The sequence below is a fragment of the Galeopterus variegatus genome, unplaced genomic scaffold (genome assembly GCF_000696425.1).
Source record: "Galeopterus variegatus unplaced genomic scaffold, G_variegatus-3.0.2 Scaffold9690, whole genome shotgun sequence".
Classification (NCBI taxonomy): domain Eukaryota; kingdom Metazoa; phylum Chordata; class Mammalia; order Dermoptera; family Cynocephalidae; genus Galeopterus; species Galeopterus variegatus.
The window spans coordinates 60,742-76,063 of NW_007735801.1; the positions used below are offsets into that span (position 1 = coordinate 60,742).

Below are 15,322 nucleotides of genomic sequence, written 5' to 3' on the forward strand. Positions count from 1 at the left end.
GGGGTCCGAACCCCCGGCGGGAGCGCCACCGCGCTCCCAAGCGGTGCACTGTAGCAGTGCGCCACCGGGCTGGCCCGAATTAATGTTATTTTGATTTATTTATAGTTGCAGGGAAAATATAGGAGAATGGTCAGGGCCCCTCAGATGTTCGGAATCTTGCCCAGCATTTGATGTAAGTATGCACGTGCGCCCAGTTTTCCTTGGTTATTGTCTAATATAATTGCACATGTGCACCCAGGTGTCCTGGGTTATGGACTTAAGTATAAAAGATGAGTGGCTCTGATCCATGGGCCCCTCGCCCCCCAGGATGTCCCTGCAGGGGCCACTGGGAGGGTGCTGTTGCTGCAAGCTGTTGCTTCCAGTGCCCCCCGGATGCCCCAAGAGTCCACCACTGCTGCTGCTGCTGCTGAGGACTGAGCTCGTGCCATCTGCCAATGGCTCTCAGGTTCTTTCCCAGTTACCTAGCATGGATCTGCATGTGAGGGGTCTATGATACAGCTTGGTGTGTGAGGAGTCTGGTGACCCAGTCTGTCCAATGGGTTTGAAGGGTCTGAGCCCTAGCCCTGACAATACAAATGGAAACTTAGTATAACTAAAATAATCAAACATTTTTGGCTTTAATTATGAAAGGCCTAGCCATACAATTGTCTGTAGCTATTGCCTCAACCTGACAATTGGCGTAATCACCTAGCAATACAGTAGTCATTTAAAATAGGATAAAAATTTTTAGATTTTGGAATTCTCAAAATGGTAATCATTTCACCTTTAAAATTAAGCTTAGTATGAAAAATTTAGACTAGTGGATCTCAAACTTTAGCATGCCTCTGAATCCACAATGGTTTTGGCTTTATTCTTATTACAGCTTGTTTGTTGATATCTAGAAGAGTGAGTCACTCCTGTGTTCTTTTTCAAAAATATTTCGACGCTGGTTTGTATTAGAATTAACTAGGTAGCTTCTAAAAACATTAGGTTTTTCAATGTTCTAAAAACATTGAAAAATAACCTTGTACATTAACATAAATAACACTTATTTTTGAAAAATAACTTTATGAAAATAATTTAATGAGGAGAGTGGCATTGTTATACATTTTTGCAACTCTGTAATGTCTGGCTTAGGAGAAGGAGCTGGATTCTCCTATGTGCTTCTGCATCCAGTCTGTTTTGACTTATTGTTTGGTTAAAAAATATGAAGAAGGGGGCCGGCCCGGTGGCGCACTGGATAAGTGCACCGCTTGGGAAGCGCGGTGGCGCTCCCGCCCGAGGGTTCGGATCCCACGTACAGACCGGTTCCCGCTCACCGGCTGAGCGAGGCGTGGGGGCAACACCGAGGGTTGCAATCCCGTTGCCGGTCCCCGGTCCGGTACGGGGGCAACACTGAGGGTTGCGATCCGTTGCCGGACACGGAAAAAGACAAAAGACAAAAAAAATATGAAGAAAATTCAGCCTCAGACAGGTCTGCAGTTGGAAAAAGGAGTAGTAATTTTAATAGTCTTTTCAGATAATCATGGATATTCTTTTTGATACTACACCAAAACTCTGCAAATCATAGTTTCTTGAAGTTTAGTTGTAGAATGTTATCTGAAACTATATCAGTAAGCTTTTCTCACTTTTTTACTTTTAAATCAGTTTGTCTATCTTGAACTTTGAATCTTTTTACCCATGCATGATTTGGAAAATATTGGTTAATGGAATTATATAAATCTCCCCAATGTTGGCACATTTTATAATACCATTCGAAAGAATAATCAAGTTTGTTAAAATCACCAGGGATCCCATCAAAAGTCCCCCCCTCCCCAGCTTTATTGACGTATACTTGGAATTTTAAAAACTGTATATAATTAAGGTATACAATTTGGTAAGTTTGGACAAATGTATACATTCACTTTACTGTCATCACAATCCATATAATAAACACGTCCATCACCTGCATAAGTTTCCTTGTGTCCTTTTGTGTGTGTGTGTGTGTGTCTACGTGTGTGTTAAGAACACTTCACATGAGATCTGCCTGCTCAACAAATGTTTAAGAACCTAATACCTTCTTACTAACTATGTAAGTATTGGGAAAGTCATGTTTTGGTGGCGGATATAATTTTTCCAAAAATCTTATTTTCCCTTGAAGTCTTGAATTTTATCATTGGCAGCAAATATGCCTGTTGTTTTCTTGAAGCAACAGGCTTACTCTGATCATTTTTGAGAAAGTGTCTGCCAAATACCCAACTTTCACTACCCGTAGTTTGTCTTTTGGTTGTTAGTTCACGTAAAAATGGTATCCTGTGGGAAAGAAAAAGCTGCTAGGTCAGCTTGCCAGTCAAGCACTTGGCACACGTTCTTTGTACCTGTGCAGCACACTTCCCTCCTTCCCGTGTGCTTCCTGTTGGGTCACACAGAACGTTAAAAAGGTACCTGCTCAACGGTGGAGATTTCACGCAGCTATCACTTTTCAGTTTCATCAAGCGCATTCTTACACGAAACTGGCATTTTTTCCCACTGCGCGTTTGCAGCGGTAAGGACTGCCTATGCAGTTGGTGCCACTGCCTCAATTCCTGCTAAGGTGCCAGCAGTTTTACACACCCTTGTTTTTGCTAACACCAGCGCCAGCATCTCTTGCCAGTGCAGTTGAGGACCAGCTCTTTGTATTCATCAGTCTCCTCTGAGATTGCTGAACTGCATCCAACTTTGCTTAAACGGAAAGCTGTCCTAGAAGTAGGGACCTGCTCCTTCTTGGCTCAGCTGTGCTCCATTTAAGTGAAAGGAAGTTTCATCGCACTAGGGAAGAAAGTATTTCTGGTACCAACAACTCCTGACCTGTCTGAAGTTGTTAATATTGCTGTCTTCTCACAATAAATACATCCGCAAATATGCTAATACTTGATCTGCTTTCCTCATCTTTTGAGATGAAGATAATCACAAAGAGGACTTGAAGAAGTGTTCTGTTCGTTTATCAAGAAGTATTTGGTAACATCATCATAATTAAAAAAACAGGTTAACACCTATTGTAATGCTTTTTATTTGATATATGATTTAACATGTTCTTCTGTTCTTTTATTTCCTGTGAATAGTAATCAGATCCTGATTGATTCCATTTCTATTTCTCGGCAAAACTGCTTCTAGGTGGTTGAGTGTACTTCTAACTGGACTAAGGTAATGCTGATTGTCTCTCTTTTGTGATGTTCATGGCCATTGACGATCATTGCCAAGAACCCAATTTTTTTTAATCAGGATTTTCAAAGTGGTGATATTTTAATTCTATCTTCCTTTTTTATTATGTAAAGAAAAACTTTCCCTCATCAATTATGTAAGATATACTTAATATAGAAAAGATAGGTTAAATGATTGATTTTTCTTTTTCTTTTAAATCAGTGTTCAACATTATGAGTTGGTCCTTTAGAGTATAGAACAAGTCTGCTCAGGATGAGTAAAATGAATTGGTCTGTCTTTTTTTTTTTTTTTTTGTAACACCAAGCTAAACTACACTGGTTTTTAGAAGTAAATCTAAAGGAAACTTAATATAAAAGTCATTTTGTTATATTCTGAAAGTAGCTTAATCCCTTTGAAATAAATAATGGTAGAAACATCTTGGAGCTATTAAAGGAATTGGATTTTTTTTTTTAATTAAAACAAGATTTGTCTTTGGAATAATGTATTTATTACATATAATTGTCCTTTTTACGTATCTTACATTGTGTTACATTGTATTCAGAGTTGAAAATGTGTATGGCATCCTTATCTTCGAAGTGCTTATAATACAAAAAAGTAGGTGAAAAGTTGACCTTTATTAGTGTTATATAAATTTGTTACTGGCATTCCATGGGTAGGGTGATAAACAAACAAAAGTTATATTTGTCACAATATGGCCCCCTCTTTGAAATTTATAATGTTCAGAAATGGATGATAGAGAAGAAAAGAACGTTGTCCTTGGAGAAGAGGGAAGTAGTAGGTGAGACGGATTATTTAGAGAGACACGTCAGATGGAACTAAAGAGGCCCTATTGCAGTTAGGATGAGAGAAAAAGCCCGTGTCTTCCCTGCAGACTTTTCACCCTGTTTTCCTGCTAATGCTGACGGTGCCTTGAAACAGGTTCTTCTGCTTCAGGCCAGACTTGTTTTAAGCTGCCCCTCCTTCCCTCAGCTCCCTCTCATAATCTGAGTGAGTGCTGAATACACAGTACTTAGTGCCTAGACAACAAAAGATTATGTAAATGTCTGTGTACATTTGTGAGCCCCTCTGGGAACTGGTTGACAGCTGTCCTTAATTAACAGTCAGAGTAGTCTTGGTAACACTGGTTTTTCCTGTTCTCTTCCTTTCTTGGGTATTTCAGAATGATATCCTCAGTAACATGCTTTATTTAATCATTTATGTGCATACTGAATATTAAACTCACCACCAAGATCTGATAAAGTGTTTTCAGTTCAGTGTCTTACACTTGATAAATGATAACTAAAGTGATTTTGATTTGGCTTCTGTTGTTGCAAGCACTTCTAACTTCAAGTTGGGTCTAAAATTGGATAATTAAATCTATTCTTTTTGGGGGGGGCATGTGGCACTTACAGTATCCCTGGGGACAGACCATGAATGATATGGCAAGAGTGCTACTCAAAATAGACATTTTCCTGTCACATATTAATTTTGGACTTAATAAAAGCTTTGGAATGCTTTAACAGATTGGGACAAACTTGGTGGTTACAGATAATAGCTGCCATTTGTTGATCCCTTACTCTATGCTAGCACTGTGCTAAACAAGCTCTCCCTACATATTCATGCTTGATTCTCACAGCAACCCTGGTAAAGCCAGGATTCAAACCCAGGTTATCCATTCTATACATCAGAGAGCAGTGGGTGAGAACTATATGATTTGAATTCATATTGGAATTTTCTTCTCTTTTATACATATTTAATCTTTCTTTCTTTGGCTGCTTAATCTGGACAAGCACAAGTATCACCTACTTTGGCCCGTGCTCTAAAATTTTTCCACCAAAGTGCACTCCTTAATGGCAGAAGTTTACTTAGGGGAAGGCTGGGAGCCCATTCACAAGTAGCACTTTGCAACCATGAGATTGTTCTGAAGTTTTATGTTTGATCTAATAGATTAAAAATCACTTTCCATTGTGTATAGTTTACACACCAGAAAGATGTGTCATTTTTTACGCCCTCACCTGAATCATACAATGTACCTCAGTTTGAGACACAAGTCTGAGGGACTTTGTGGCAGTATCACAATCAGATGTGGAATCTACATAATTCACTGGGTTGGTATAGTGGGGGGTCAGGTTGGAAGGAGGTCACTGACTTAGTACAGACAGATAATGGCAAGGGGTCAAACTGAGGAGTTAAGGGGTGGTGGGGCAGGAAAGGATTTAGTAGAGATTTGGGTGTTATAATTAATGGAATAGATTTGATTACTGGATATTGGGGAGTTTAATTCTCCTGCATCTCAGTTTCTTCCTGGTTTCTGCTGCTGGTTTTCCTTCATTTTCCTGTCCCTTAATTGTGGGAGTGTCTTTAATCCTTGACCCACTTATTCAAGCCCCCACACCCCCAATTGTACCTTTACTCATTGTTTTGGTTTCAGCTATTATTTCTATATGAGTGACTTCTAAATTGCCTGTGGTTTCATTGAGCTCCAGTTCAGTGAATCCACCTGAGCCCTAATTTGCTGTAAGCAAATTTGCAGGTGCTCACTGGTTGTTTCCTGGATATTTCAGTCTCAGAGTTAGCACATTTCGATTTTAACTTCTCTTCCCTCCAAAGCCTGCTGTAGCAGTTTTAGGTGGTATAAAAATTGATGGGAAGAAAACATCCCCACATCCACTGTAGATTAGATTCAGATCCTCATTTTATCAGCCAAGGGTACAGAATCACCTGGAAAGTGGTGACCACATTGGCTGGAACACACACAGCACATTGTGGCACACCTGTCTCTGGTCCCTTGGTTACCAGTGAGGCATGCAGCTGCCTGTGCTAATGTCAGGGATTGCATCGCAGTGCCAGGAGAACTGGCAGGAACCATCTGTGCACTTCCTTTTACAGGAATGTTCATAAATAGCAGGTTCTCCTGGGTTGTGAACAAAATTTAGCTTCCTCAGAGCCAAAAGTCTCACTGAGGAGAAAGAAGGGTGGGCATCCTTCTTAACAATGACTCTGCCCATAGTCTGCCAGTGTCCTGGACAGTCTGTTTCCACAGCTCACTCCCTGGTTTGCCCTGGTCACCCAACTGAAAACCTTAAGGCAGTATACGCTAATGGTTAAGAAAGTGGACTGGAAAACTAAACATTTTGGTTTCATATTTCAGCTCTGTTCATTTCTGGTCTTATGAACTTAAGCAGGTTATTTAATCTCTCTAAGTCTCAGTTTTCTCATCTGAAACAGGCTAATTACGGTACCTACCACAAACGATGGTCGTGAGGATTAAATCAGATAACACACAGGAAGCACTTAGTGTAGTGCCTGGCACCTATCAAGGGTCAATAAATGGTAGTTGCTTTTCATTATTAATTAACACTATTGTTGTCAAATACCCTGCAGAGCTGGGTTTTCCACCTCTGCTGCCTAGTCAGTAACCAGAGGTGGTCTCAGGCTGCCATCCCTCTTGCTGTATTACTGCTGCTGCCACCTTCTGTTTAGTTTGCAACCATCAGCTCCTGAGCTGACCTTCCTGATTCCTCTGCTTTCCACGTGTTAGTACAGAAGTCATCTTCCCTTGTAGAAATGGCTGTCGCTTCCTTGGACCTGCCCTACTACGTCTTCATTTCTTTGTTTTTTTAAAGATGACTGGTAAGGGGATCTTAACCCTTGACTTGGTGTCGTCAGCACCACGCTCTCCCAAGTGAGCAAACCAGCCATCCCTATTTAGGGATCCGAACCTGTGGCCTTGGTGTTGTCAGCACCGCACTCTCCCAAGTGAGCCACGGGCTGGCCCTGAGTCTTCTTTTCTCAANACCTGTGGCCTTGGTGTTATCAGCACCACACTCTCCCAAGTGAGCCACGGGCTGGCCCTGAGTCTTCTTTTCTCAATGTGACTTTCAAAGCCTGTCATATTGAGAACTCGGTATGGATATCTTCCATTACTTATTTTTACACACCCTCCACTCTGCTTGGACATACGGATGTGTTCCAGGACCCACGTCTTCTTTCTCTCATTGTCTAAATTGGCACCCTGGGTTGCTTCACTAGACACCTGCTCATTTGTCTCTCATGATATCATCTTGGCCCTGTTATGTGGAGGTTGCACGTGTCCTTCATCCGGTCTGTGCTTTCCCCAGTCTGAGATGATCAGGGCCTCGTCAGTCACACCCTCCTCTTGGCTGGGCCCTAGCCTGCCTTAGGAGTCCAGATTCTGAGACATTTCATTACTCTCTTGCTGTTATTAATCTAGAGTCAAGAGTACTGGAAATCACACCAGTCTCCTTTATGCCTAAGCCCTGTTAAAAGGAATTCTTTTCCTTGAATTGGAATTACAGCATCACTATATTACTTCTTCATGTCTTATTGTTCCTTAAACAAGTGAATAAGGAGTAGGCGCACGGTAATGTTTCCTTTTTATTTATTTTTATCCTCTTAGGTGTAGAGGTGTTGGCAGTTGCTGAATGAATTTCTAGCTGCTAAAAGGAGGTGGAATGAAAGATGAGTGAGCACGTGTCTGCCTTGTTCCCTTTAATCTCCCCTCATCTCAGGGGTAGCTGGGGATCAGCCTTGCCTGCTGTGGTTGGGCACGTTCGGGAAGCTCCCTAAGCCGTTGCCCTGTTCACATGGCCTCATCTCACATCTCAAGTTCTTACCTTGGCTCTTGACGGTAATAATAATTTGGAAGGATCATTTAGCCACACTTTAGATTCATGTTTTCTTGGATTTGATGGTGGAGATGTTTTAAGACTGAGAAATTGAGAGGTGGAAAAATAATAGTGGTGTCTTTGAGGGTAGGGATTTTGCTCTTATTTGTACACCCCTGCTGCCTATATGGTGTGAATGACTCTTGAGTGAATGCATGGATTTCCTGAAGAGCATGCTGCATGTTTCTATAGTGAGCAAATGACCAACCCAAAAGACTAATTCGGAGTTTCGCCTCTTAGAGAGAAAAGGAGCCACTGTCCTACAGAATGTCTCTATAGGTGACTAGCTTTTGAGGAAAGGCTTGGAAAAATAATGGAGGCAGTGATTAGGGGTAGGAGGGAAGACATTGGATTTATTTGCAGGAATTGTCTTTAGTAGCTGCTGCTTTCCTGAATCTTCCTCTTAGCACCCTTGGGAGGAAGAGATACTGAGGCTAGTGCCCTTTCTTAGTAGCGGCCACCAGAGGACTTGCATATAGTTAAGGCCCACCCTGTAGATTAACTTCAGGAGATCAAACCAAAACTAATGACGCCATTCTATTTCAAGAACTATGTTAGGAGTCCAAAATAGAAATTGGCTGCTTGGGGAAGAAGTGAGCTTCACCCAGTTCACCCTGGAGTTATCTAGGCGGGACGTTTCTGATAGACTAATTCGGAGTTTCGCCTCTTAGAGAGAAAAGGAGCCACTGTCCTACAGAATGTCTCTATAGGTGACTAGCTTTTGAGGAAAGGCTTGGAAAAATAATGGAGGCAGTGATTAGGGGTAGGAGGGAAGACATTGTATTTATTTGCAGGAATTGTCTTTAGTAGCTGCTGCTTTCCTGAATCTTCCTCTTAGCACCCTTAGGAGGAAGAGATACTGAGGCTAGTGCCCTTTCTTAGTAGCGGCCACCAGAGGACTTGCATATAGTTAAGGCCCACCCTGTAGATTAGCTTCAGGAGATCAAACCAAAACTAATGACGCCATTCTATTTCAAGAACTATGTTAGGAGTACAAAATAGAAATTGGCTGCTTGGGGAAGAAGTGAGCTTCACCCAGTTCACCCTGGAGTTATCTAGGCGGGACATTTCTGATATGTTTCATGTGATATTTTCATTAGGTGAGAGATTTGGATTTTTTTTTTTAATTTGGGTGAAATTTCAGAAATATTGAATGGCAAAGAGAATACGATAAACACCATATGACCTTTACCCCAGATTAACAGATGTTAACATTTTGGTGTATTTTCAGATTTTTTAAAAATAAAAAGCAATGAAACATTGCAGATAAAGTTGAAATATACTTTGTTCTCCTTTCTAGTTCTGTTTCTCTATCTCCCCAGAAACAGTTGCTGATATGACATTGTGTGTCCTTTCATCTTTTTTTAAATGTACTTTTAATATGTGAATATATCAGTGTTTCCTTAATTTTAGTGTTGTGTCCAGTAACAAAAATGATACACTGCATTATTCATGCTGTTACTTTTTACATTTGTCTGTTTTGATAATATGTAGCCATTATAATATAGAAACCATACGATATTTTCCGTTCTAATTTTTTGCATTGTCTGCACGTGTACTTGGTTGCTAATGTAAATCCATCATTGTTGCCCTAACATTTAATAAAAATCCTCATTTGGTTGTATGCCTTAAATTGATTAGAAATTTAAAAATTGGTACTGCCACTAGGTTGAAAGCCTATTGTTTGGCTGAAATTTCCACATGCATTTTAGCAGTCTCAATATTTTGTGTTCCAAAAAGGTGCTGCAGAGATATGCAATGGGTGTGGAATAGTTTGCAAAGGCCCAGGCAGGGAGATTTTGGCTTGAACTGACATATAGAAGTACTGTTGCTAGGGTCACTTTGGGAACTTGTTATTGTGTGGGGAAGTGTTATGTTACCAAAAGTTGTTTTTTTTCTTCTTTATTTGGTAACAGTTATTTGTTTTCTGTATTAAAACAATGTCCGCTTCGGTTTAAGAAGTATGCATAAATATGGGCTGGCTGGTTAATACCGATGTCAAGGATTTGATCCCTGTACTGGCCAGCTGCCAAAAAAAAGAGAAGAAATTTGTAAATATAAAAGTCTTTTTTTTTTTTTTTTTTTGAGGGGTTACTGATTGAATTCAGCAAATGTTTACTGAGTACCTATTTTGTGCTAGATATTGTTCCAGGTGCTTGGGACACATCAGAGAACAGAACAAAGAGCCTCCCTTATGGAACTTACAGTCTGTCCTTTATTATCACCTCACCTGCATCCTGTCTGTGACCCTGGGCAAGTCACTGCATGTCTCTGCACCTCTGCCCTCAGCTGCCCAATGGGGGAACAAACAGGACCGGCTCAGACCTGGATGACATGCCTGATGTACTGTAGATGCCAAACAGGACACCTACCCCCAACCCACCCCTCAAACAGGGCTGGAAATTGATTTTTAATAATAAAGAACAATGGGGAGAGGGCAGAGGGAGTTGAGCCGCGTTGTCTGGTGAGCTGTGGTGGAAGTGGGGAGGGCCCAGGCTGCACCAGGACCTGGGCTGGCTGCACAAATTGCTGTGGCTGCTTGGTGGCTGCCGTGTCGGCTAGTTCCTTGCCCTCTCTGTAGTGCCAGAGCCTCTCCTTGGCCTTCTCCTTGGCTTCCTTGGCCATCTCAACAAGTGTTTTGGAAGCGGCCTCACCTTGCAGCTTGGCTAAGATATATTCTAAACCCTTCATAGTTTTGATCATGTTGCTTTGAACCAGGCGAGACCAAATTCCTGGATAGCTCTGGGGACACCAGATAAGCTAGAGGAGACCCAGGCTTCCCTGTGGATTTTGGTCCAGCTGCTGTTGTCAGAGTTCACATAGTCAACGCATCGTTCCTCCGTCGCCATCAGCTGGGTGTGGTTGATGGCCCAGGAGAAGGTGGTCATGGGCTGATTCTGTGGGTCAACAATCGAGTCCTCCAGGGTGTGCCCCGAGTGAGCAACATTGGCAGGAAACAGTGGCTCGGCCCGGCCAGGCATCCTGTGGGTCTTGGTCAGGAGTCACCTCTGGGGTACTGTGTCCTCTGCCAAGACAAGTAGGCTGTAGGGATTTGGGTACCACTTCCAGAAGGCAGCAGACACTTGGTCCCAGAAACTACGGAGCATGTTCTGACCCAGCAGATATGTCATCTTCCCGGCTAGGGTGGGCTCAGCACCTGCGACACTCCTGGGGCAGCTGCACAATGTACAATGAGTATTTATAATATGAATCTAACCCTTTTCTTCTAACCAAGCATCTCATTGTTCCTGCTGCCTTTGGACATTTTCACTTGGACATCACATCTTCACCTCATTCAAAAGACCTGAAATTGAAAAATAGGTCTGTTTTTAAATTGACCCGATTTCTGTTTATGGTGCCATTATCCTTTTCATATCTAAGGCTGCGGACTCATCTTTGAGTCCCCACATCTCTTTCTCTTTTCACTTTCAGACATGCTTTCCCTCCTTCACGTTCTCTTGTGTATTGTCTCCTGTGTGCCGGTCTTGCTGCCATCCTTCCAGTCTAATCGTGCCTGCAGCCCGGACGCCGGCAGCTGCTGCTTTGCTGAGCGTGCAGCTTCACTTTACCCTGGACCCTGTTATTAGGTTTTAAAACATGACTTCATCACATTGTTTTCACAGAGCACTTCTTCCTTGTGGGCGTGTAAGAGTTTTGAAGATGCTAGATTCAAACCCCAGTTCTGCCACTTCCCAGCTCTATGACCTTGGATATGTTGTAAATGTTTTAATACTCATTTTCCTCAGATGTAAACTGCAACAGTCATAGTAGTATTTGGGTTAGAGGGCCATATAGTAGGCTTTATCAGAGCTGGCACAGTCAGAGGTGAGGGCTGTTATTCCTAATCACGTCAAGTCTTAACTATTTACACAGATTCCATTCTTCACACTGTTCTCCTTTTTAGGTATTCAGCTTTAGGCTTTCTAAAACAAATGTGTCATCAGGTCAGTGTCTTTGGTCTTTATAATCCTCTCTTCACATCAAACCTTTGCACGCATTGACATGTGTTCCTGTCCCAATCTGTGGCTAAAAGACTTTATTTTTTCAGCCCTACTTACCATGTTATATTATTTTGTTTGTTTTTATGTAATTCCATCTGTTTCATTTACTACCTTGTATGTAGGAGCTATTTCCTCATCTCAGTTATAAGTTTCTTCCATGCTGGCCCCTATTTTAGATTACTTTTGTAGCCTAACCAGTGCTAAGTATTTATTAATGTCCTAATAAAAGCTTGCTACGTGGTAATGTTCATGCTTGGAGTAAAAAGCATGCAATGGTCTTTTTGGTTAAATGAATGAATATTTGTATTTATTGCAGTCCTACTATGTGCTAGGTACTCCAAGAGGTATAGTGACATATAAGATAGACAAGGTTTCTGCATGTGCACACATAGGCAATTTTTATTTTAATTTTAATTAATTAATTTATTTTTTCTTAATTTTATTTTGCTGATATACAATGTGGGTGATTATTGTGGCCCATTACCGAAACCTCCCTCCCACCTCCCACATAGGCAATTTTTAAAGATTGCTCTTTAAAATTGCTGTGTAATCAGTGGGTAAGAGGCAGATGATAGTAGATAGTAGTGAGATTGGTTGGGAAGTTGTTCATGTGACTTGGACTAGCAGGCTGGTGGCAATACAGACATAGGGAAGAGGCCAGATCCAAGAAGTACTAGGGGGGCTGGCCGGTTAGCTCAGCTGGTTAGAGCGCATCTTTGTAACACCAGGGTCACAGGTTCAGATTCCCACACCGGCCAGCCACCAAAACAAAACAGAAATAGTAGAAAGATGACAGGACACGGTGATTGATAGGATGTAAGAGATAGGACTCAAGAGTGACTCTTAGATTACTGACTAGGGCGGCGTCTGGGTGGAATGTCATGCCATTCGCTGAGAGAGGATATGCCAGCAAAAGAGCAGATTTGGGGGAAGTAGTGGAGAGAGATGCCCATTTTTATTTATTATTTTAACATTTACTTTTACATATTTGTGGGGTACAGTGTGTTGTTTCAATATGTGCATATTCTGCACAATGATTCACTTAGGGTAGACAGCATAGTTTTGTACCCGTTGTGATAATGTTCATTTTTAAATATGTCAAATTTGAGGTGCCTGTGCATTAAGTGAAGATGACACTTGGTCATCTGGTCAGTCTAGGGTTGGGACAGAGAACTAAAGATGCCAGCATAAAGGTGATAATTGCAGCCAAGTTGATTATTCTTTAGTGACAACATCTCAGGTTCAACAATGCCTCTTATGTCTGGACCATAAGCATTTTAGCTGACTGATTTCTCCAAGATTTATTGAATCTTATTAATTGAAAGATATTATGTTAGGCCCTGGGCAGAAATAAAGAGTAATATTGTCTAGTTTCCCTCTTGGGACCTTAGATTGTAAGGCTAAACTAAATAAAAATGGAACTAAAGCAGAATGAAATATGATTAGAAAGGCACATAATGAGGGTAGCTTAGGTCTACTGATTATTTCTGATGTAGATTTTGATGGCATGTAGGAACCAGAAAGAGGACGGCGATGAAGACAGTTTATTTTCACAGGCATTTAGGCTTCTTTTCCTGTTGGTAATAGGAAGTAGGGAGGAGGTCATCCAGGCAGCCTCCTGTGTAGCCTGTGATTTGAGCCGCAGTGTAATACTTCATTCTGTGTAGTGTGGGCACTGTAAACATCGGGTGGCTGGATATGAACAGTCTGTAAATCTGTTTTATTGGTTTTGTTCGTTTTGGGAACCGAAGAATCTTCTAATTTATTAAAAGGCTGTTAGAAAATTGGTATATTTTATGAGCCTATGTTATTTATTTTGTTTCCATGGTATTAATGTTCTGTGAAATACTTTTGACTGTTGAAGAATTATTAATGTCGAAGAATATGGGACAGAGTTTAGGGAGCCTTGGTAACTATAAATGTAGTACCTTTCTAATCAGCATTCTAATCAGAAACATACGCAGCTTTGATTATTTGTACAAGGAGAGGAATAAAAATTTGTGAGGTCTAACAAATGCAGAACTTTACATTGTTAATGCAAAGAATAGTTGTGCTTTGCACAGAAGAGGAATTTCTTTCATTGTGTTTGCATTTTGTGATAACCCTATTTTTTTTTTTTTAAGCAGCTGGCTGGTATGGGGATCCGAACCCTTGACCTTGGTGGTATAACACCATGCTCTAAGCAACTGAGCTAACCAGCCAGCCCTAAAATTCTTTATTTTATTTCAATAAAAATTTTTTTTGATCTAGTTTTTGATTGACATATATTGATTATACATACTTATGGGGTAATAGGCTGTTTTGCTAATTTCCTGGATATTAATATTTCAAAGGGTTTTACTTCTGTATCTCCAAGGGACTGATTCCTTCACTGGAATCAAACCTGAGCCACCTGGGTGGAAATACAGAATCTTAACCATCAGACCACAGGCTAAGGTAGACTTTACAATTCTTTGCTTTTATAGTCTTGAAATGCTTATCTATTGATTAAGGTAGGCATGGGTGAGTAAACTGGAATGTGAGGGTAGGTAGAATTTTATTTCATTGAGGTTACTCTTCCATATGAGAAGCTACACAGACTAATCGCTGACATATGTCCCCAGTTAGCTAGTATTTGCACCAATAAAGAGGTCACCTAAGAGATCTTGACAGAAATGCACAGATCTAAATGCTTTTAATCTTTCTTAGGCTGTTATCTTTTTCTAGATAGATTTATTTTGTATATATACACCATAAGACACAGAAAAGACTTCCTCATTAATTTAGGGCAAATCGACTGATAGTCTCTTTTGGAATATTGCAGATTCCTTTTGAACTGTTAATACTAGCTAATTTTGTTTATGGTATAAAATGACATTTTAGGTTGTTCCATTTGGTTTATAATGAAATTATTATGACAATTTTTCATAGGAAGTAGTAACAGATGTGTAAGATTTAATAAGTGAGTGTATTAAATTAAAACAAAACTATTCCAGGCATCAGCATCCAAATATGCTTTTCATCTCCCATTCTCTTTTTTTTTTTTTTTTAAAAAAAAACTCTTTACATGTTTTTAAAAATAAGAATATATATAAAATTAAAATCCAAACCTTTATGAAAATTCATTTAATGAAAAGGTGCATTTGAGGGAGTCATTTAGTTGTTTCTGATGATTACTCATCTGAAATTGCTCCTGGAACTAAATTATTTTCTGGAAGACATTTCTAGCCTTTAAATGGTTGTAAATAACAATTCCATAAATATATCACCTCTTTTCATTATCTGAGGATCTAGTTATACTTCACATTACCTCTGTTCATTATTTTATATACATACATATGTAAATATGCACACACGTTTCTAGTGTACAAATATAAATAAAACTTCTAAATATAAAATGCATACAGAAAAGGACACATATAAATGTATAACTTGATGACTTCACAAATTGGATACACCTCTTGGCTATTGTGAAGAGTGCTGCAATGAACATTGGGAAACAGGTATACCTTCGAC

General features: G+C 40.4%; 1 pseudogene; it reads right to left on the bottom strand.

Moving 5' to 3' along the window:
- Positions 1-10,957, bottom strand: part of LOC103609502 — a 23,759-nt pseudogene extending 12,802 nt beyond the window's left edge.
- Between the last annotated feature and the right edge of the window lie 4,365 nt (positions 10,958-15,322).